This window comes from Psammomys obesus, unplaced genomic scaffold (genome assembly GCF_907164565.1).
Source record: "Psammomys obesus unplaced genomic scaffold, mPsaObe1.curated_primary_1811, whole genome shotgun sequence".
NCBI lineage: Eukaryota > Metazoa > Chordata > Mammalia > Rodentia > Muridae > Psammomys > Psammomys obesus.
In genome coordinates this window covers 1138413-1161622 of record NW_026596155.1, presented here as the reverse complement: position 1 = coordinate 1161622, position 23210 = coordinate 1138413, and the positions used below count along the sequence as shown (strand labels likewise).

The 23210-nt window shown below is 44.6% G+C and overlaps 1 protein-coding gene across 2 annotated transcripts in view; it reads left to right on the top strand.

Annotated features, from left to right (window-relative positions):
- Positions 1-1211: 1211 nt before the first annotated feature.
- Ptpn13 (protein tyrosine phosphatase non-receptor type 13) overlaps positions 1212-23210 on the top strand; it is a 160376-nt gene continuing 138377 nt past the window's right edge. For both annotated transcript variants that reach the window (XM_055594551.1, XM_055594550.1), the window contains exon 1: positions 1212-1284. The gene's annotated coding sequence lies outside the window, so the exon portion shown is untranslated. The remainder of the gene's footprint in view (positions 1285-23210) is intronic.

Sequence of the window (23210 nt, the reverse complement as noted above, 5' to 3'; positions counted from 1 at the left end):
AGTGTGTCAGTAACGTCATCTAGTGCCTCAGAGAACAACAGAAAACCTTTTAAAACCCAAATCACAAGATGCTACTCGCCTCATGAATTCTGCAAGATTTCCTCGCAAATAACTGCAGTTAGGATGTTTTAGTTTTCAGGTAAGAAATCGCTCTCAGGATACAACCTAGCCTAGCTGTAGCGTGTATAGGAAAAAAAAAAAAAGTGGTTTTATTAATTATGCCCTTTTCCTGAAAGTTTTTAAACGCTGGGATTGCCAATTTCCCAAATTTTAATTGCTTTTTAGGAAAACACGAGTATTTTGAGTACAACTGAGGCTGTGCGGCCGCAGCACATCTCTGGAGTCTCTTTTCGGCGGTGGGAACCTCGCGGAGCAGTCCCCGCTGCCCGCACGGTTTCTGAGTTGCCGTGGAGCTGGGGGAGCTGGCACAGCGCGCTCCGCTTGCTTTCTCCTGGCCTCTCCAAGCCCGGGTCGCCGGGGAGAATCTGGAAGCAAGGCTGCGAGCGGGGGAGGGGTTATTTAGATGGCTAGTGCAGGGGCCGGCGGCTAGGCGTCTGTCCCTCTGCCCCGCGCGCCCCGGAGAGGAGAGTCGCGTTTCTGAAGTTGGGGAGCCTGCAAGACTTTACGCTCACGTGGGCCCCAAGCAGGAGCGCAGGCGGCAGAACTCCGCCGCGGCGCCATCAACCTGAGCGCATGGCTAGGTCGAGGGAAGAGCGCGGAGCCCAGGCCCCAGGCACCGGTTGTCCTGGAAACCGGGGCGCTGGTCTCCCCAGCGACTGGGTCCCTGGGGAGGGGGGTCGGGGCGGGGCGCCAGGCAGACCAATGAGACGGAGCGGGGCGCGGGGCCCGGGACGCACGGTCCTACCCGCGCGCGCGGGCGGTGTTGAGTGACGGGGAGGGGGCGGGGCCTGCGCGTCGGGCCGAGGAGGAGCTGCGCCGCGCGAGGAACTCGGCCCGCGGCTCCGCGGCTAGGGTGACACACCATGGTCACGGAGCCCGGACGTCTCCGCGCTGCCGCCGACCTGCGCTCCCCGGCTCCTCCGTCCGCCTCAGCCGCCCGGGCAGCGCCGCGCGGGGGCGGCCGTCGTTGAGGCGCAGCGAAGTCGTCGCGGGCCGGCAGGGGGCTCGGCGGGGGCTCGGCGGGGGTCGCCTCCCGGCGATGCTGCTTCGCCCGCTGCAGACCCTTTCCGCGCACGCCCGAAGCAGCTCGGGGAAGGAGAGGCGGTGGCTCTCGGCGCCCGCGCGCTGCGCTCCGGTGGCTGCACCGGGGCTCCCCACGCGCCGGTAAGATGCACGCGTTGCCCGGCAGGGTCGGTGGGACGTGCGGGCCTGCGGGACGTCCCCTCGGATCCCTCCGGGTCCCCTGGATCCCCTCGGTTCGGGTGGCGGGGTGCCTGCTGCGCCATGGCTGGGGAGCACGATCTGCAGTCTCCCCCGGGCCGAGACCCCCCGAGTGGGAGCGACGGGCTGTGTGGGTCCCAGCGAGTGACACTGTCCTGTGGAGCTGGCGCGGCCGGCCCTGCCCGGAGCGCGCGGAGGGAAGGGCTCCCGGAGTCTGTTTCTAATTTCTGTAAATGATTGTGGAGATGGTGCGGTTAGAGGCCGCCCAGAAGAATGTGTCTGTGTTAGGGTTCGGAGAAGGGGGTGGGGACAAGGGGGACAGGGAGCCACTGCCTGATCATGCTTTTTTTTATTAGTTTGCTTCTCTTTGCTCCAGGTCAGGCTTCCTTTCTCCGCTTTGCTTGTTCACGTGAGAGCGGAGGGCTGCGAAGTTAAAAGTTAAGCCAAAGTCGAGGAACTTTGGAAATTTGATTTCCCTCTGTTGTGTGTTACAGAAGGGAGGAGGATGGGGAGACGCAGGAGCTAGTGCAGGCTTCTTTGGCCTTACCTGTCTGAGGTCGACACTTCCCCGTATTTGCGACTAATCTTTTCGACAACCTTCTGTCATTTTCGCTTAATTGCAACTTTGAAATAATAAACGCGGTGACCTCATAGGTAGCTGCCTGGAGCTGAGTTTACCTCCGAAAATGGGGCGATCGGGTTTGTTTTCAAGGCGGGTCCTGCGCAGAATGTGGGACATCTGATCTGTGGGTTGAAGGACGCTGCTAACTAATTAGGAAGATTTAAAAAGGTCTATCTATCTAGAGAGTTTGTTAAAGGATGGGAAGGGTTGGGAAAAAGTACCTGTATTATGAAACAGGCTGTGGTATTTTCCCAAATTCTTGAACTGGGTTGGCAGGGTCGGGGTGAAAACCTCCTTCATTCTCATTGGCCGCCAGGAGTGGTGATGAGGCACAAATTATTTTTTTCACTTGAAGCAAAAAAATTTTTTAACTAAGTTCATAAAGATAATGACTCAATAAGTTCATACAGATAAGTACCATGTCATCCAGCCCTACTTGTGCAGTGTTTTTATGACATTATGTTCCGAATTCGGTGTTCTTCGGGTTTCCTGGGAGTACCTGTGGGGAGAAGATGCTATTAGAATTTAAGAGTAGAAACTATTAAGGATTAGTTAAAAGAAAGAATAGGTTTTATAGTCTTTTACTTTCAACATCAGAGAACTGTGACCTTCTTTACCATTGCATAGATTTGTCTTTGAATTTACATTATCCCACAAACATTTTCCTACTATCCAAGCCCCCTCCCCACTGAGGATGATTATCAGTATCCAGAAACATACAAGAGTTTTCATGCTGCAAACACACACACACACACACACACACTAAAACCAGTGTCAGTTTAAAGGGCAGATTTGAATGCTACAAGAGGGTGTCAAAAGTTGTAAAACTTGTTTTATCTTCTTTCTGTTTGTTTTTAAAGATGCCTCTTAAATGCAGGATTTCAAAAGAGAACTGGCTAGCCATTTGTTTTGGGGTAGATAATAGGTGTTCACTGGAGGAGGAGAGAAAGGTGGGGGTGGAACCCTGGGCCTTTCGAGGGCTAGGTGGGTGCTCTGCTGAGTGCATACCACCCTTAGGCCTTTATCTTACAAAGCTTATCTTTTATGCGGGAGAAATGAGTCTGGCTGTGTTTCACCTTTAACAGATCAAATAAAGATTGGGTAGGTGAGCATTGTCCCAAATCTATTGTACAAAAAGGGTATCTGGGAAAACTGGAACAACTTTTTTTTTTCTTTTCTTTATGCCATTAAAAAAAAATAAAACGTGATTCACTTTTATAGTGCAATCAAGTTGCAATTAGTGATATTTAAGATTGAAATGAAGCACAATTGTAATGTAAGCTGGTACATTTGTCAGCTCTTGGGATGTGTGTCTGTGCCTCTGGTTAGAATAGAGTTGAAAGTATTGCTCTCAGGCCTCGGATGTAACCCTGTTCCTCTCTTGAGCTCCTGTCACTTTAAATGGTAGGAGCCTGGGAGAGGAGGGAAGATACTGCAGTTAGGATTGACAGGTTCTCTGAAATGGGAAAGTGGAGACGTTTGCAACTCTGGATTCTCCTATCCCAGCACCCCTCCTCCTCTTTTGCAAGTTTTTCTCCACTTAAAAATTAAAGTGGGTCTAGCACATATGAACTGCATATTTTTTAAAGATAGTTTTTCCATCAGTAAATTGGCTTTTAATGAGTATGACTTCTAATGAATTAAGTTAAAGTTAAAAACTTTGTATGTCATATCAGTGAACTAGTGAATAGGGTACACAGAGAGGGGGACCTTATAATAGTGAGTCTAGGGAAAAGTGAAAACGTTTTTCAAAAGATCCTTCTATTATGTTTTGTTTTGTTTGACACAGGGTCTCTGCAGAGCCCTGGCTGTTCAGGAACTCACTGTGTACACTGGGCAGGCCTGGAGTTGACAGAGCTTTGCTTATGCCTGCCTCTGCCTCCTGGGTGCTGGGATTAAAGGCATGCATCATCACGCCCTGCTCTGGATCCTTCTCTTCTCAGTGTGAGCAGATCCCCTCTTCTCTCCATCCACATTCCCAAATGTGTGGCCATCATTAATAGCTTGTGAAGCAGTAGGAAGCCAGTTGTTTAATTTCTTACAAAACCCAACAAAACAGTAACTCCTAAGAGAACTCATGTGATGGCCCTCAAACTTTGTGTTTCCCCTTAGTTTGCTGTGACACATAGGAACATGAGCAACAGGGGCTGGTCTCTTACTTGCTTACATGCTTGACCAAAGAACTTGCCTTTCTGTTGTTTTGTTTTCACAATGGAAAAGTATGAAAATGTTTTCAAGCCAACTGCCTGGGCAGAACCTGTGCTGAAGAGTTCATAGGGCCTGTCTGGGAGAGGCTTACATCTGTCAGCTGTGAGTAGTTTCAGTGTCTACCTCGATGCAGTGTGAAGACGAAATTAAGTACGTGTAGATATGATTAAGTGCAAGTTGACACAGTCTTGTTTAGCCTGTTTGTCTCCTTGTAACCTTTTACAGAATGAAATCGAGTTTGTTTGTTTGTTTGTTTGTTTTGTTTTGTGTGTGTGTGTGTTGTTTTGTTGTTTTGTTTTTTTTTTCCTCTGTATAACCTTGGCTGTCCTGGACCAGGCTGGCCTTAAACTCAAGCAATCTGCCTGCCTCTGCCTCTCTCTGTGCTGGGATTAAAGGTGTGTGCCACCATGCCTGGCCTCAAAATAGCATTCTTTAGAAGCTTGTGACTGTTTCCTCAGGTCATTTCTGAATGTCTAGCCCAGTGGTTCTCAACCTTCCCAATGCTGTGACTCTTTAATAGAGTTCCTCATGTTGTAGGGACTCCAAACCTTAGAATTATTTCGTTGCTACTTCATAACTATAATTTTGCTACTGTTCTGAATTGTAATGTAAGTATATGATACTCAGGATATATTTGACTCCCAAAAGGGTCGAGACCCACAGGGTGAGACTGTCACTCATTTAGCATCTGAGCATTATTATTATTATTATTATTATTTTACTAGAATCTGGGATGTCAAAAGGCCTACAAAGAAATGTCTTCTTCATTTAGCACCTATGCTTCATTTTTAATATTCTTTCTAGATTAATGGTACCCAGCTACTCTGTACCTTAGAGTCAGTTTAATACATTTTAACATTTTATATGCTCAGACACCTGCCCATATTAAATAAAACAGTCCTTAGGGTAAAATCCAGGCATCCTGATTATACTATAGCCATACCAATGCTCTGGCCTCATCTACACAATGTAGAAAATTCAATTCTCACAAAGGCAGCAAGCATCATCTGAATGCTAGGCTTCTGTGTGTATATGTGTGTTCAAGGGAGTATCTGCATTTGCATGTGTCTTCCCTGAGTCATTTTCTTCAGGTGTACAATTTAAACTATGTGCAGACCTATTTACTGTCTTTTCCTGTGTTGGGGTTAAACTTGGAGCCTTGCTTAGGTTAGGCAAGCACTGAGTACAATCCTTGAAGTTGCTGTTTCTAAGATTTGTTTTATTTTGTGTGTATTAGTGTTTTGTCTACGTGTGTGTGTACGCTATGTTTGTGTCTGGTCTATGGAGTCTGGAAGGAGGCATTGGATACCTTGGAACTGGAATCCCAGAGGCCTGTGAGCCTCCACGTGGGTTCTGGGAACTGAACCTACATCTTCTGTCAGAGCAGCAAGCGCCAAAACCACTGAGCCATCTGTCTAGCTCTCCAAAACCATTCTTTCAAGAAAAGATAAATGCCATAACTTTTTTTTTGGGGGGGGGAGGGCGCTGCGGGGTGAGGTTTTGTTGTCTTATTAACATTCTCTTCTTTGACAAATCTATTCAAGTATGCAATGCACTCCAGTTTCAGTTCTCTCATCTCTCTTACTGCCCTCCCACTCCTGCCAATTCCTTTTCCTTTTGAACATCTTTCCCACATGCGTGACTTTTTGCTCTGTATCTCACAGAGTTTAGCCAGCTCTGTCTGTGATCACAGGTTCTGAACTCTCCTTTGGCAACTGTGTGTGCTCTCCCTTCTCTTCACAGGTTGTGTGATGGGTTCTTGGTCTTCAGCTTGACTATGTGTGGAGTTAGCTAAAACACAAATGGCTGTGCACACTTGTGAGGGATTTTTCTTTTTAATTAAATCATCTTAAGTGGGAAGACTCACTTCTGCTACAGGTCTTTGAGGTGGCAATATACTGTTAGTCTGAGTCACACCTTCTGCTGACAGCCTGTATAAAGGACACAGAAAGGGAAAAGGAAGTTTTTGCTCTTCGCCTGCTTGTTCTTGCAGTCACTGGCAAGTCCATTCCTTCATTAGCATCAGAACCTACTGTTTTGGACTCTGGCATATACTGAAGACTAGCTGAAAGACCCACAGTCGCAAACTGAAGAACTACTGGATTCTTAGACCTTCTGTTGGTAGACAGCCATTGTTGGATTAGCTGTACCACAGCATGTAAGCCGTTCTAATAAACCCCCATATATATAATATATATGTGTATAACATATATAATATAATTTTCCTTCTTAAGTTCTGTTCCTCTGGAGAACCCTGAGTAATACAGTTGCCAGTAGTTTCACAGGAAGGGAAAGGGCCGTGTTTCTCCTTCCTCGTCCTCAGCTGACCTTTGGTGGGTGCAGTTTGCGTAGGCCTGGTCCCAGTAGGTGGAGCGGCCATGTCATGCTGAGAAAATAGCGTTCTCCAGATCTTGCAGGGTTTACATTCTTTGTCTCCATTATACACTGTCCCTGAGCCTTAGAAGGGTGGTGTAACTGTTGAGGCTGAGTCCGCAAGGGTCCTTTATCATCAGCATCTTCTACAGCCACAGGTTTCTGCATCCCCCCCCCCCACCCTCCGCAACGAATTGCAAGAAGAAACGATATTTGAATGAGAATGCTCTGATAGGCTCAGATGTTTGAGGACTTGGTTGCTATTTGCCGTTTGGGTAGGTTTAGGAGCGTGGCTTTGCTGGAGGAAGGCCGTCACTGGGGGGCCTTGTGTCATTCCCACTTCTTTCTCTCTGCTTCCTGCTCATGGTTCAAATGAGCCCTCAGTTTACTGCTCCGGCCACCATGCCTCCTGCCTGCCTCTTTGGCATGATGGAGTCATCGCCCTCCGGAACTGTATGTCAAAACTGTCCTAAATGGTGTTTTACCACATCAATAGAAAAGTCAGTAAGTTTCTCTGATGAGGACTAAATAGCCTTATTTGTAGGTGTAAACACTAATATTTAGAATGTGATTGGATGGTATTAGTTCAACCAAGTGGCTGTACTCAGTTCCCACCTAGGGCGTAAGGCCTCCTCCATCAATTGGTTTTGGAGTCCCTCTCATGGAAAAAGTGCATCCATGAAGCGATTGCTCGTCCCCTAACTGTTGTGCCGCTGTTGCTCTGTTGTGCCAGCTGGTTGGTATTGTACGGCCTAAGCTTTCTACTGGGCCTGACCCCACTGTGTGGCACCATGAAAACTGTCTGGCAGGGAGAAAGCTCCTAGCTCAATTCCAGCTTGATGTCTATGTCGTGCATCCAAGGTGTGAGGCACTAGTTCTGGTGAGTAACTTTCCTAGTTAGCCTTTTCTTCCCGCGGTATAACAGACTAACCAAAAACCACTTTGGAGGAAAGGGTTTATTTAACTTATACCTTCATACTTCATCAGTGGGGGAAGCTGAGGAAGGACTGAAGCAGAGACCACAAAGGTATGCTACTTACTCGTTCAGCAGCTTTCCTCATACACCTCGGGGGCCACCTGCGCGGGAGCGTGCCACCTGCTCGGGAGCGTGCCACCTGCAGTGGGCCATCCTACAGAAGTTATTCATGAAGAAATGCCCCAAGATGTTCCCACAGGTCAGGTCCTCCATACATACACCCTCTTCCCAGGTGACCAGCGCAGTAGCCAATAGGAATGGCAAGGACCGGTAGTGCTTTTGCAAGCCTTTGGGACCTGTTGAGGTATCCCACATCTGGCACTGGGTATTTTTAGTGACCCATTACCTAGAACCAGTCGGTACTGACTGTCCTTTCTAGGTCTCGTCGCCTTCTTCGCTGCTTCCACTTTTAAATTGGGTTACTGACTGGTTTTCCACGTCCCTTTGTTTTGATTAACCCCTCTCAATCCTTGTTTTCTATTTTCTCCCATCCCCGTCCTTCCATTTGAGCCTTTCCTCTTCCCCTTCATCTTACCAGCTACTACTATGTCTCCTCCCTTCAAGCAACTCTCCACCTCACAGTGTTACCTCTCTCCATTGTGCCTAGTTCTGACTCCTTTCCTGAGTGTTGTAAATCCAACTGAATAGCTTAATTCCTCTCAGATGCTAAGCTTCACATGTGGAAATGTAATGTCCCAAACACCAAAAATAGAAACAGTCATCATTCTGCCTCCAGTGTCGGGAACAGATTAGAGGTTTTCCTTTTGAAGGAATATCTTTTTTTTTTTTTTTTTCAAATTTTTCTTCTTCTGCCCAGGAAGACTCTTAGTTGTCAAATGACATGCTCAGATTTTCAAACGGAAACTTTTATTTGGGTATTAACACGAGCACATAGATTTAAGAGTGGCTGTCTCCTACCTCCACTCTGGAAAGTCTTCCCCCTAGGGAAAAAAAGGTTCCCAAAGAATTTCAGGAAGTTGGAGCCTGACATCGAAACGTTGAATTTAAGGGCGACTGCCACGTATTCCCTGCTGACACTGAGCTTGGAAGAAGCGGAATCATTCACCCTTCCACACTTGGAACACTTAAAAGGATGTCCTGTTGTCAGGGTTTTATTGGTTTAATGTGCTTTCAGTGTAAGTGAAAAGAAACTTTAATTTCAATTAAAACTCTGTTCTCTTGGTAGGTGACTCCTTTTTTCATACACTCTCCCCCCCTTTACTCAGGATAATGTTCACACAGAATACTGCGTTCCCCAGATACTATGCATTTTCTTTACAGCGTACCCCATAATGGCTACAAATTCAGCATGTAGCCTAGATTGACCTTGAACTCATGATCCACTGGCCTCCGGGATGGGATTACAGTGAGTGCCACCATATGTAGTATAAATGAGTCATTCTTACTGAACTAAGTTAGAACAGGTATGTACACAAAATTACAGCAGGGGAATTTAAATGTAGAGGAATTTCAATTCAGAATTTGGCTGTTCCAGTAAGAGATTACAAGGTCACTTCAAGGTCTGTACTGTCCAGCTGGAATACAGACACGTCTTCCCCAAGACAGAGGCAAGGAGATCTCTGAGTTCAAGGCCAACTTGGTATAGAGCAAATTTCAGGTAAAGAGAAGGTGTTACACACCTTTAATCCCAACACTCTGGAGACAAGAGGCAATTCTGTTCAGGCAGTTAGTTATGTTGAGTCAGTGACATGAAGGGCAGTGCAGTAGAGCTGAGTTTATGGCAGTTCAGTTTGTGAAATTCAGAGGCAGTTTCTATGGGAGAATTTTACAGAGGGAGGTAGAAGAGAGAATAAGCCAGAGGATGAGGAGGAGCCAGAAGATTTGAACAGATTGCTGGAATTGGTTTGAGGCCAACCGGAGTAATTCAGTGAGAAGCTGAGAGAAGCCACAGTGAATCAGTCATCTTGGAGAGTAGTTTGAACCAGAACAGCCGGGTTGAACCAGCCAGCCAGAGTTCAGAAAAAACTAGAAAGGGTGAGCTTATGCAGAAGTAAGTCTCAGAGGCTGAAAACATTCTAGGCCTAGGTGAGCATATCGAGATAGTAAAGCCTGTCTAACACTTAAAAGTTGCATTTTGCTTTGTATTTTGAAGAAAGATTATCTGGGAATTATTTAAAATAAGAGAACCCTTGTAAGGAGCTTTGTTTCCCTTGATATTGTGTTATTTTCCCTTCCAGATGAGTATAACCTGTAAATATTTCAGCTATCCAACTGAAGTAAAATTTAGTATTTAAAATATTTACCTGAACAATCTAATGTAGTCCAGCTTTTAGAGGAAGAGAATAATCAGTATCTTGCAAGAGGAATTTCACCTTTGGATAATCCATGAGGTTCCTCTCTTGTCTTTCACGTCCCTGATGTGAGCCGATTGTAATTTCATGGACTCACTTGAACATAGTATTGACCAAACTCACACAACTGGGTTCTCACACAAGCTGTTTTATGCTGTTTTCTATGTAAAACACAAACTTAAGAAAGGAGTTTATGGCAAGCATTCATATATAGTCTATCTTCTCAGACTGTATAAAAATTTATCAAATCCTTAAAGATCTGCTTTTAACTGTAATTCATCTAATAATAAGTTGGGAATATCACCCTTTTTAAATCTAGGAAAATCAAGAAGCAGCCTTTATAAGTCTAAGAAAATTAAGAAAGCAGTTGAGTAAAGAAAGGCTTCGTTCCAGGCGTCAGATCTAAATGGAGTAAACCACGTTTTGGTGTTCAGCCCTGCTCATTGGCAACCCTGCCTCCCTCGCGCAATGTGAGTGAGTGAGAGGTGTTGCCAGCCACACAGTTCCCGGTTATAACTCAGGCTGGGTGCTATCCTGCATTTCTGTCTATAGCACAGAATTCCTAGAGTTGCAGTGAACAATACCCACCCAGGGATTTTGCATAGATTCTCCAATATTAAGGTACAGACTGGGATTTACTTTTTTATTTTAGGTTATTTTTCTTTTTCGGGACTGGGTCTCTGTGTATGCTTGGTTGTCCTAGAATTAAGTATGTAGAAGATCAAGTTGGCCTTGAACTCACTGAGATCATCTTACCTGTGCCTTCCAGAGTGCTGAGGTTAAAGGCTTGTGTACCACCACACCCGGCCACTTAAACTGTTAAACAAAGTATTTTAATTTGTTACATAATATGTCTCACTCAGTGTACAACTAAGAAGTAAGAGCTATTTTAAATAACATTTCCTGTAAATCTTGCCTGAAGTTTACTTGAGTACATCAAGCCTTCTATTTCAAAGGAATTCTAAGCTCTAAGCAAGATACAGTTCAGATGTAACTCATGAAGATTACATTGGAACAGGGTATTGTCCTCTGTCCAAAGTGCACCAGACAGTATCGCTGCGGATGAGAAGTCACTCAAGGTCCTCCAGGACAGTGGGGATGTCCTATGAGGTGGCCCCGGGCTTAGCCATGGCAGCATTGTCACAGGGCTCAGCTTTTAAGTGGCCCCTTGTTCATGAGCCACCATTCCTGTCAGATCCCCAGCCAGTCGCTGGTGATGCACAGGGACGGTTTACTCCTCGTGCTCACGGCGCTCACTTTTTCAAGACCCCTCCCAGTGAACTCCTTAGGATGTTTCTTACAGCTGGGAGAAGCTGCAGTGGGTAGCTGACGCAAGAAGCCTGATGTAATAATGGGCCGTGGAAGGCTGGGGTTTTTCTGTACTAATCAGCCAGGCATAGGCCTTTGTAACTGGTTTGGCAGCTGCTGAACGTGGCATTGACTCTCTCTCTAGACATATGTCTTCCTTCTCCATTTTTGTACTACATAGCTTTCACCCTCAAAATGCTTCATACTTGCAAAATGGCTGCTAGCATTCTATTGGAAATGTTCTCCTTGCAGGCAGGTACGATCTGGATGAATGGCTTCCATTTCTCTGGGCAACCTCTATTTGTTAGGGAAACAGAAAATTGTAGGTTTTTTGGTGGATATTCGGTTGTCCTAAAATACGTTATAGTAGATCCTTGGGATCCAGTTACTGCTCTCTCTGGATTCAACATCCTGTGTGTATGTGTTTGTGTGTCTGTGTGTTTGTTTTTGAGAGGCAGCATCTTGTCACCCAGGCTGGCCTTGAATTCTTTGCTCTTAGTTATCAGTCTTCCCCCCACCCCCACCCCCTCCCAAGCTAGGATTATATCCATGCGACCACACAGGGCTTCCAGTGGGAACCTTGCACACTGCTGGTGTTACCTGGGGAGGCCAGCTTGGTACGTGTGTTCTTTGCACCGTTTGGTATTTCATTCTTGGAAATGTATCATTCGTTCATGAATTTGATCCATCAACACTTGGCTTACACTGACCCACCAAGATGAGCGGGTCACTAAGATGAGCCAGCTAGCCTTTTAACAGATCAAGTCAGTGTCTATTCCTAGCTGTTTATAAATGTTTCGTTTTTGTGCAAATAGAATCCAGAGTGTCACGCTTTGTTTATTCACATTCGGAAGTTAGGAAGCACAGTTTAGCAGGGGGTTTCTGATTTTTGAGTTTAGGTAGTCCTCAGTTTAGCGCGTGATTTTTTTGAGTTTGTTTTGTAAAGTGGAAAAATATCTATTTGATATGTAAGCTTTATTTTTGAATGAAAAATTTATAAATGATTGGACAAGCCTACCAATTGGGTTTATAAGGATTTTCTGCTTTCGCTTCTCTCTTCTGTATGCTTGAGGAAATAGAAGCCTAAGAAATATGCCGTAGTGCTGAGCCAGAGACCTAGCTGTCTCCTTATCACCCGGGTTAGCGCCTCTGCCTGTGCTTTTGTTATCACATTGGCCTTTTCTGCTTAGCTGTACCTAAGCCACTTTAGGATTAAAAAGGAAACAAGATTGGGTAAACCTATCTTGTGCCTTTGAACATGTGACCTAAGGCCTTGAGACTGATGAGAAAATGCTCACACTATCATTTGACCATAGCTAAGACAGCAACAGTTGAAAATGTTTCTGTAAATCATTTTGTTCTTTATATAAATAGTGTAAGACGTTGTGAGCGCTGTGAGGTCTTTCACTGGCCACTTTGTGTTAGGATTACTTTATTTTGAGGTATGCTGGGGGAAAGGCGGAAAGAAGAGAAAAAGATGTTTTCCACCCCAAACTCAAGTTTATAGTTTTTTTTTTTTTTTTTTAGCATAGAAAAAGATAGGAAGCCATTGTTTATTATACAACAGTAAGCTCACTAAAAGTTCTCACAAAGTGTGGGCTGATGAAAAGAGGACTCCCGTGGGAGGCAGGGCTTGTTGAGCTGAACCTTGGGAATGAGGGCGGTGTCCTAGAGCTGCGCCAGTGCCTGCGGGAACCAGGGAGTGTCAAGCCGGAAGTGCTGGATGGAGCCCGACAAAGCGGGGACAAGGGAGAGGGCGGGAAAGGCGGGCCCCTGCCGTCCAACACCCAGGGAAGCCTCATGCCAGTGCCCTAGGGAGTCCGGTGGGACAGTGATCCAAGCGGGCTGCTTCGAGGGTCAAACAAGTGCAAGACAAAGGACTTAGACTGCCTGCGGCTGGGGTCGCAGCGGGATGCGCGGGTGCAGGAAGGGGGAGGAAGCAATCAAAACCGGAGTGTGCGCCCTGCGGCCGTGAGAAGCTGGGTGATGTGGGAAGTTGCCGCAGCTCAGAACCCTGGTCCTCCGTAGCAGGGAAGTGCCAGGAGAACAGACTCCGTGAGATTGCTAGGAGCCGAAAGAGGAAGACCCGGGTCCCTTTCGGGGGCGCCGCCGGAAGGAAGGAGAGTCAGGTGGAGGTATTCTGTGATCAGCGGCTCCCCCCACACCACCCCCGAAACAGGGAAGGCTGCTCCTCTGACGGTTTAGAGCAAAGCGGAAGTTTTATCCAGCACTCTGTGGGTTTGCACAGTAAGCCAGCCCCTGAATCAAATGTATTTACCGCGTTCTGCTGTCGGACAGTTGTTAGCACAGGCTGCCGGAGGGTCTTGACGCGCGATAAAATGTGTGAGGTATTTGATCACTGAGAACAGTTTGTGATGAGTTGCCGTTTAATTCACTTAAGCTAGGCCCGGAGCTTGGACTTAAAATGCACCAGACAAGCTGTAAATTCAGAAACGGTTTACGTGAAAACAAATCCCTTTCTGTTGTCCAGCACTCTGCTGTCATAGCTGGGTTTAATTTGTCATTAGAGCGATTTTGCCGTCAGCCTTTATGCTTATTTATTGATGATGATGATGATGATAATCTAGGATTCAAATCTGAAAAATAATTGGCAGTGCTTTCGGAAAACTGCTTTGACTACAGAAGAACTTCCCACCCTCCTCTTAGAGATTAACATTATACTTGGCATGTATTTTTTTTAAAGTTTTGAAGTGAATCCTAACTTCAGTCTAAATCCAGATAAATGTTTTGTCTGGTACACCATCAAACGTGATATAACTCAGCAACACTTGATGTGTACTTTTTAAAGCTTTTTAATTTATTGTATGTGTATGATGTGAGTATGTGTGTATGTATGTATGTTCACATGTATGACACAGCACATGTAGAAGTTAGGGGACAAGTTTATGAAACTGATTCTTTCTTCCACCTGTATACAAGCTCTGGGCCTTTGAACTCTGGCTGTGAGGCTTAGCAAGTCCTTTCACCCACTGAGCCCTCCCCTCTGTCCTTGATGGACACATGAAATTCCTTCACTATCTACAACTACTTAATTACTTGATTGTAGTGACCTCATTGATTCACGTAATCTTGAAGTGCAAGATGTGATACAATTTTAAAACACCATCCTAACTCGCAAGCCATGAGCATCTGTGTACATTGCCTTGTTTGTATCAAGCAGTTCTCTGGTCCGCTTCCTGTGTTGTTAGATTTGAAACAAAGTTCTTTTTATCTCCTTTGTGGAGGTCAAAAGACAATGTGTGAAGGTTGGTTCTCTCCTTGCACCCTGTGGAACCCACCCGTGCCACCTGAGCTGTCTGTTAACGTCAGAAATGTCCCAGATGAATGTGTTGCTAAGAAAAACTCCAGAAGAGAGTAATGTTAGCCTACTACCTTAATTAATGAACTCCTGGCTCACTTATTTGAAAATATGTTACTTCTTAACTATGTGAAAAAAAACATTTAACCAAGGATACTTTTTCAAATAGTTGTTATTGGTAAGGGGGCAGGTACTGTCGTGGCTGGGAAGTGCAGCGGACCAGCATAGCTCGGTTAGAATAGATGAGTATCTGCCCTGCTAAGGGCACTTTATTACCTGTGTGTAGAGGTCAGACGGTAACTGTGGAGTCCAGTCCTTTACTTTTATATGAGCTCCAGGTATCAAATCAGGTTATCTGGCTTGTGTGGCAACCCACGTTTCCATCTCAGAGGGTAAAGAAACAAGACTTTTTTAAATCTGTCATAAGAAAAATCATTCACCATGTTATATGCTACAAGGAATAAGACATTTCTATGATTTATTTGAGATTAAGAAAAATATCTTGTTTTGTAGTACTAGGAATCGAAGCCTGGACCTTATGCTTGTTAGTGAAGCAAATATATAATACTCTGAGTTCTTCCTCTTCTGTAAGCTGTCTCACAAAATGATAACCCCAGCCCTAATCTATTTAAAATACCAGGCGTTAAATACTGTCACTGGCCACATATTATTACCATTAATTTTGATTATTTAAAGCTATAAAATTAGGGCTTTTCTACTCCCACTCTAGCTCCCAAATTATGACATGGAAGCCTGTTATACTTATTAATTAGCTTCCAGCACTTTAACTGGTCAGATACTCATTTATTCTAGCCAGACTATGCTGGTCGGGTCTACTTCCCATCCACATGCCCCACTACCTGCCATCTTAGTGTCTCCCTGGCTGCTCCTGCTCTGTCCATCTCCTCATGATGACTCCGTTGGAGCAACCTTCTCTCTCCTCCATCTGGGACCCTCTCCCTGGGATTGGAAGTCTTGCCCTAACTCTGCCGCCCTACTATAGGCTGTTCAGCTATTTATTAACCAGTAAGGGGTGATGGACAACAATTTTTACACAACATTGAGACAGGGGACACTTCAATCATAATGACAGTGCCAACATCTGGACTGCCACCAGATCTCTGGGAAAGAAATCAGCATCTGAATACACGATGCACAAAACCATCCCCCAACTAAACTGTCCTCCTGATGCAGCAATCTATAAATATGTTTTGGTACCATCAAAATCTATGTAGTAAGACAGTAAGAACACACACTCTAGCATCCATGTGTATGGATGTATATTGCCTTTCAAACTACTGCTATTGAAATGGACCCAGAAAAGCTTACAGTAGGATCATGACAAACTGTGAGTGGAACACACTTGTGAGAATCTGAGCTAAGCCTGTTGGCTCATGTCTGTAACCCCAGCACTTGAGGGCCAGAAATCAGGAAGATTGCAAAAACTTTGAAGCTATTTCCAACGTGGATTACATGGAGAGTTTGAGAACAGTTTAGGCTATATAACAAGCCCCCCCCCCTTTTTTTTTTTACAACAAAAAAGGATGCATAGGCTGTTAGTCTTTATACCTATCTGATGAGGTGGCTGTCTGGCCTGCTTAGTGTTTTGTCAACTCGACAAAAGTTAGAGTTGTCTAGGAGGAGGAACCTCAGCTGAGAAAGTGTCTCCATCAGATGGTCTATGAGCAAGTCTGCAGGGCACTTTCTTGATTAATGATGGGTGGCACCACACTGAGCAGTTGGTCTTTGGTGGTATAGACAGCACGCTCAGCAAACCATGGAGGGAAGGCCAGCGGGCATCGTCTGCCACAGCCTCTGTTTCAGTGCCTGCCTCCAGGTTTCTTCCCTGAGTTCCTGTCTTGGCTTCTCCTGATGATAGACTGTAATCTGTAAGCCACCCCCACCCCTGCCCAAATTGCTTTTGGTCAGGGCTTTTGATCACATCAGTGGAAACCAAACTAAGATACTGTCATTAAGCCTATTTTATAGATGAGAACTGAGGTTCAGAAATACTTAATTGGCCCCTGAGAGGTCACACTGCTTGTTGATAGGGATTTGAACCCAAGTCTCTCTGATTCCACAGCCAAGTACTTTGACCATAGCGTCTCAAGTAATTAGTGTCTTGAACTAAGCGTGACAAGAACTCTAGGGTGCAAACTGCCTCTCAAATGAAGAGCAAAGAAAGGATCCAAACTCCCTGAAAGAACTGTTTCAAAGGGACAGAAAACTTTGTAGTACAGGAAATAACAGCTGCCAGTCAAACCAAGGGACTATTTTAAATGCATGAAGTGCCCAGTGTGAAACTGGTCAGAGCTGTTCCTACAGGCATATCTTGCTAAGTTCATTGCTTCCAGCCCCAACCCAAAGTTAGAAACGGTTTTCACCTGAAATATTTGGTGTGAAGCATGTAAGTGTAGTATGGGCTTAGAACCAATTGTATAGATGAAAAATGTGGGCTTTATCACTTACCTATATTACTCTGCGTAAATTAATTTATATATGGTGCCATCTCAATTTCTGTATCTGTAAAAAGAAAGACAATGGAACCATGTTGTAAAAGTAACTGTTTTTCATCTGATTAACTTAGACCTAGTCCTGGAGGCTTCTATCCTAGGCCTAGAATGTTGTCAGTCCCTGAGACTTACTGCTGAATAACCTACTTCTTTCTGAACTCTGGCTGGCTGGTTCAACTCAGCAGTCTGGCTCCAGCTCCTCTCCAAGCTGACTGATTCAAACCGACTTCTCTTAGCTTCTCTGAATTACTCTGTTTGGCCTTATATCAACTTTGGCAATCTGTTCTACTCTTTAGACTCTCTTTCATTCTCTGGCTGGCTCATTCTGTCTTCACCTGTGTCTAGCTTATTCTCTCTTCAACCTTTCTCTGTAAAACTGCCTCCTCTCTCCCTCACTCTCTCTGCTTCCCTTTTTTCTCTCTTCTCATGAGAGTTAGGTATAACTTACTCTGTCAAATCCTCTGATTTGTCAGTTTGTCTGCCACTCAATTAAACATCACTTTCAAATATGGGTGCTTCCTTCTTCTACAAATTATTTTTTCCTTCATTGCTTGGGATTAAAGGCATGTACTACCATACTTGGACCTAAGTTTTGTTGTTTTTTTTTTTTTTTTTTTTTTTACCTAAAACTTGCTCTACACAATGCTCTCTTGAACTCAGAGATCTGCTTGTCTCTGTCTCCTGGGATTAAAGGTATGTGTCACCATTGTCCAGTTGTTTCCATTCCAGTTGGGATCACATAGAAGGGTCTTTTGATGTGATTTCGTGCCAGAGCAGCCATGTTCTGAATTAAAATTTCTCTAGACCATGTACCACAAAAAAAGTTTTACATTAAGCAGTACATTTTAGAAGTCAATAACATTATTATCTAAACATCTTTGTAAAACAGTCACCTGGCCTCAAGTACTACTTGCTTAATAATAAAAGACTCTGCCTAAATTATACAAAAATAACAACAACAACAACAACAAACCTCACAAAAACCTGAGGCTGGCAGGCTCTCACTATGTAGCCCTGGCTGGCCTAGAACTTGCTATGTATGTTGAGCAGGCTGGCCACAAATTTACAGAGATCCGCCTGCCTCTGCTGGTGTGCTGGGATTAAAGGCATGAATTCCACACCCAGCTTGTTCTTTTTTAATTACAAAATTAATATTGTTATTCATATGTGCATGGTGTGTGTTTGTGCTTGCCACAGTGTGCGTGTTAATATCAGAAGACAACTGAGGAAGCTGATTCTCTCCGTCCACAGAGGATTCTGGTGATCAAACTCAGGCCGTAAGCCCTGCACAGCATCATCTCACAGGCTGAGCCGTCTCCCCAGCCGTGCAGTTTCCAAAACCATGTTTGCTTTTCCACTTTTGCTGGTTTAGGCATGCATACCAGTACTGGAGACTAAGTATGCATCACCTCATTATGTGCCTACTTTTCTGATAACCATCACTGCAGCTTTCCTAAGTACCCTCCACTGTGAACCTTCCAAATATCGGCCTCATGGCTTCCAGTCAGAAACCGAGGCTAAGTCACCTTTTTGCTTAAAATTTTAGAATACTTTCTGAAGTGAGGAAGCATTTCTGTCATTTCAAACATGGCTTCCTTTTCTGGGCAGATCGTCTGGGCAGCAGCATGTCTTCCTGAGAATCTTCTCTTTCAGAGATTGGCTGTTTTGAATGTGCTTTCGTGTGAGTTTCTAAGTTGACAGCTTACTGTTTGGGGATATCACGATATAGTTGCCTCTCTCCTAAATGCCAGGAGGGGCATAAAAGGGCTGGCACCTGAGCAGGTCAGGGACAGGGAGGACAGTGACCCTGAGCATTCTAGCCACTGCCCACCCTGAGGGCTACCACAGCTCTTAACTCTTCTCCAGGAGTTTTGTATGAACTCTCTCTTAATTTGTGGAATCTTCTAATTTCTGACTGTTGACTAAAATATATACCTTTGCAAAATACCGTACGCGGCCAGTTGCTCTCTGTGCCAACCCAAGCAAGTTTCTAGGTCAAACCAAGGCCATGGCTTGGCAACAAGTACCCTAGCTTGTCCTGGCTTCTTTCACTGTGTGTGTGTGTATATTTGACACTTATTATAGGATAATAGTGATAGCACTGATTGCAGATGACTGATTAAATTTCTCTCTCCCATATCACAGAAATAAACACTGGATTTTGTGTAGAAAGAGATCAGGCCAGTCCTAAAACAGGAGGAAGAGATCCTGAGAGTGCGCGCATCAGGTGCTTGTTTTCCATGAGTCTCCTGCTGTCGGTCTTTCTCAAGGCCAACCATTCTTTTCCTGCCTTTACATTCAGTATCTCTGTGCTGTTTCTATGAATGTTCTTTTCATTGGCAAGAACTGTAAAAGAAAAATCCTTTTTAGAGAAACTCTGAACAAGGAAAATCACGTTGTAATTGATTTTAGCTGCACAAACTTCCAGACATTCTTCCTCGCAGCATTAAAATTCCTTAGCCTTAATACTATTCCTTTCAAATGTGCCTTTTAAACAGAAGAATGGCTGGCTTTAAGACTGCTAATGAAAAGACCCACAGAAATAATCTAAAGGGCCAACCTTTTAACTATGTAAGGTCTGACCCCAGTCCATCGGGGAGATTGGACTGAGATGCCATTTACTATGGCTTAGTTTAGAGATTCCAAATACAAGAATCTAGTGAGAGTTCAGCTTCTAACACAGATGGAATAACAGGGATGAATTTTACCCGGCTTCCTGCAAAAACTAGAATATAGGCAAACCCTCTGAAAGAATTTCCATACACTGAACTTCAGGTAATGAAAAGCGACTATCTCCAAGACGAGGGCAAAACATGGGCTTTGTGCTTTCTCGGCTTTCTGTATTGAGAGAGTTTCCAGGGTGTGGCGCCGGCCATGAGAGACCTGATAGAAAGGAAAGCTCAGGTAGCTGGGTGTCAAGGCGGCTGGGCGGTGGACATGAGGCCTACAGAGAGGTGTTGGTGCCCCATAGAGGGGCCTTTGAGTTTCCTTCTGAGTAACCGAATGATGTGTGCATGAGGAAACTTCATGAGGTTGGAAAAGGAACCAAACAAAAGAACTAGATGAAACAGCATTTGTGTTCATGTTAGGCCAAAGATGGCACCTGTTCCCAGGGAGCCTGGGAAATCTCAAGATGCCCAAGTGTTGGGTAGTGTGTAGGGAGCAAGTAGTCCAACAAGAAACAATTGATAGCCCTGACTGAGCACTGACCTGGATAAGCCTAAGACATTTTAAAAACAAGATCTGAAAGAATCAGACTCCAATTCCTCAAATAATTTCACTGACTGAACAACTAAAAATTTCAAACACAAAAAATTCAGCATATATAACGTCTGATAAAAAATGCCCAGGGGTTCAAATAAACAGAAAAATAGTGAGAAGATAAATCAGTAATCTAGACTCACTTATAAATAACAAAGAAGTTAAAATTGTTAGATTAAAATAAATTTTGTGCTGTCTACCAACTATGTTTCTGTATGAATGAACATTTAGAGATCTAACTGTTTGGGACATTAGGGTTTTGGTATAAAATGTCCCCAATAGATAATTTGGTGCTATTGAGGTGACCACATTTTGAAGGTCCTAACTTCAGTGATGGGCTGAATGATTTGTTAGAAGGTATGGCTTAGTCAGGGAAAGTGGGCCACTGGGAGCATAGATCTGGGAACTTCTCCCCCTCCTGCTGTTCTTTGCCCTGTCTCTTTGCTCTTCTCATCCCCTCTCCTTTTTCTTTTCCCCTGTCCCTCTCTTCTTCCCACCCCCTGCGACGTACTTTGTCCCAGCATGGGCCCCTATGCTGAGGGACATTACAGTCAATAGGGCCAGATGACCATGGGCTGAAACCACAAGCCAAAATTAGTCATTTCCTCCTTTAAATTGGTTTTTCTTTGCTATTTTTGTCATAGCGATGACAATAACAATAAAAACACAACAATAAATTTACTTAGGTTAAAAAAGAGGGGCTGGGTGTGGTGGCGCATGCCTCAAATCCTAGTGCTGGGGAGGCAGAGGCAGGCCGATCTCCAAGTTCTAGGCCAGGCTGGTCTACATAGAGAAGCCCTGTCTTGGAAAACTAAAAAACAAAACCAGAAATTCTCACAGGCGTACACAGCCGGTTGGGTTTTAGTTAGTCTTAGATATAATCACATTGACAAGCAACAACAGTCATCATACTGCATGAACCTCAAACATAGGAAAAGAAACCATCTCTGAGGTACATCCTTAAATATTCTAAATCTGTGATATAAAAGAAAGATGTCATCAAAGAGAAGCAGGGACACAGATGACATGATAGTTTTTGTTGGAAAAATACGAAAAGGCAGACAGTGCAGCTAAACCTTTAAAGTGCAAAGAATTTCTATCAGTAGGAAGTAGCTTCCAGGGCTGGAGGGATGGCTCAGTGGTTAAGAGCACTGACTGCTCCTCCGGAGGTCCTGAGTTCAATTCCCAGCAACCGCATGGTGGCTCGCAGCCGTCTAGATCTGGCGGGCAGGTATACGTGCAGACAGAACGTTGTATACATAATAAATAAATCTTAAAAAAAGAAAACGGCTTCCAACGAGAAGCTGGTTTAGAGACAGAGTAGCTTAAAAGAATTACTCAGAAGCCAAACGGAAGGGTGACAAATGGATCTACACGGCAAAATGAAACTCTGGAGAGGCGGGCATTGATGCGCTCATATGCACGCAATCAACAAAGGAAGAGAAACATGTATGAAAGCTTGAGAATAAAAAGTGATGATTCTAATCTTGCTCGCTCGCCCCACATTCCCGCTGAAATGTTTTTCTGAACTTGTTTCATCTTACCCTGGTAGTTGCAATAAATACAGCTGCCACTTTTCAGTCGTTGCCTATAGATACTCTAGTTAGGTTAACCTGGTGTTCCCTGATCTTCTAAGAGGGCTTAGCACAGAAATTTAAATGACAAAGAATACAAAGTGACTGGAAAGAGAAAAGGCAATTGGGCAAAGTGTGGAGGAAATGATCACAAACTTGCAAGACGTCTCTCCTAGCGGAGTCACACCAGATGTGGCTAATTCTCAGCAGTGGCTGAGACCATGTGTGTGAGATGTTGTCTTCTGGGAACTCTCACGGAGAGTCAGTACCCCAGGTTCTTACTGGTAGCTGACTGTGTGGGCACGCTTGGTCTAGCGCATGTTTAAATTCCAGATTCACGGAAGGAGTGCTGTGTTCAACGTAAACCACCTTGTTTGCACAAACCATTTAGACACGGAACCACTCAAAAAGTTCTGGTTTGGGGTTCTGGAAGTGGTGGGGGCCTCCCGAGGCCTCCCAGGTGCTGGCCAGAAGCCAGCGTTGTGAGCAGGCCTGCTGCTTTAATTCCTTTCTCTCAAGTCTTCTTAGCAAGAAAAGTTTCTCCTTTCCTAGATTCTGTCTCCCTGCCATTAGCTGGAGGCGATGGGTGTGGATTGCTTGTATTGCAGCTTTAACTACAGTGACTCCAAAAATTTAAATATCTGTCAGATCTACCCTTTCTCTCTCTCTATTTTTAAAGACTATCTATCTATCAATCTGCCTACCTGTCTGTTTATTTTTTAGTTTATCAAGACAGGGTTTCTCTGTATAGCCCTGGCTGTCCTAGAACCCACTCTGTAGACCAGGCTTGTCTCAAACTCAGAGATCCGCCTGCCTCTGCCTCCTCCGGGCACTGGGATTAAAGGCATGCTCCAGGATTATTTTTATTACTTTTAATTTATGTGTAACTTTCTGTGTGGGTCATATGCATGTGCGTGTGTGATGAGGCCAGAGATATAGAAGCCCGAGTTACAGAAGGCGCTGGGAACTGAACTTTGTGTGTGTTGGGACAAAATACTTTGGTTGTACTCAATTAAATAAGTAGTTTAAATGAGGCTAAGAGCCAGTCGTGACTGTCAGGTGTGTGTAAAATGGGCACTTAGGGAAATGTAAGTGATCAGAATCCATTCCTCCAGGAACACTGTGTGACATTGTGCATGGGCTAGAACAGAACAGTTCTGTGAGGAATGTGGAATCACATCTAAAAACCTCGGTACAGAAGGAATGCTACCACATCTAGGAAGACACGACAGTGTTTGCAAATACCTGTACCATCAGGCTACAAACGTGTAGACTTAGGTTTAAGAAAGATGAAATGCTCTTCACTAATACCACATAAAATGTTTGCTCCCAACTTCTGCTCGGATGTGGCCCGTGGTAGCTCAGTAACCAAGTAGTTTTCCAAAGTAAGGGGAACAGGGACT